Below are 772 nucleotides of genomic sequence, written 5' to 3'. Positions count from 1 at the left end.
AGTGCCTGTGGCTCAAAGAAGTAGGGCACCAACCCCATATACTGGAGGTGGCAGGTTCAAACCCGGCCCTGGCCAAAATAAAAAGGCAGTGCCAAATACCACAAATCCATTATCATAGGAGTGGGTTTTAATTCTATGACAACAGACTGTTTTCCCCATCTAGCTTTTAGATGGATGGCAGCCCCAGATGGCATGTCCCAGGTTGGTACTAGGACCAAAACTCTGTAATTGTCACGATTCCTGTATTTAGGGTGATAACTGATGGTCATGGAATTTTTTCTAGGGACTGTATGGTGCTGCATATTCTCACCCATACTTGGGGCTGTTCCCAGACCTCCCTACAGTTGGGGCAGGGTTAGGTGAGAGCCACAGGGCAGGCTGAGCTGCGCTGGCCTGGCTCTAAGTGGGCAGCCCAGTAGGGCACTGTGCCGCTCAGTGGAAGCTGCTTCATGGATTGGCTCTGAGTTTCAATCTCGTTGCTGTCACTTAAGGGTCCCCAGGGGACTCCTTTCCCTTCCAGTAGAAGAGACAGGGTATTATGGTTTTTTTTGTTTTTATTTTTTGAGACAGTCTTACTATGTCCCTGTTACCCTTGGTAGAGTGCCATTGGCGTCATAGCTCACAGCAACATCAAACTCTTAGGCTCAAGCCGTTCTCTTGCCTCAGCCTTTTAAGTAGCTGGGACTACAGGCATCTGCCAAAACCCTGGCTATTTTTGTTGTTGTTGTCATTGTTTAGCAGGCGCAGGCCGTTTTTGGTTTTGAACCTGCCA

Source organism: Otolemur garnettii, unplaced genomic scaffold (assembly GCF_000181295.1).
Source record: "Otolemur garnettii isolate 467f Iridium unplaced genomic scaffold, OtoGar3 scaffold00196, whole genome shotgun sequence".
NCBI classification, from domain to species: domain Eukaryota; kingdom Metazoa; phylum Chordata; class Mammalia; order Primates; family Galagidae; genus Otolemur; species Otolemur garnettii.
The sequence above is the reverse complement of the archived record's forward strand: the minus strand, read 5'-3'. Positions refer to the sequence as shown.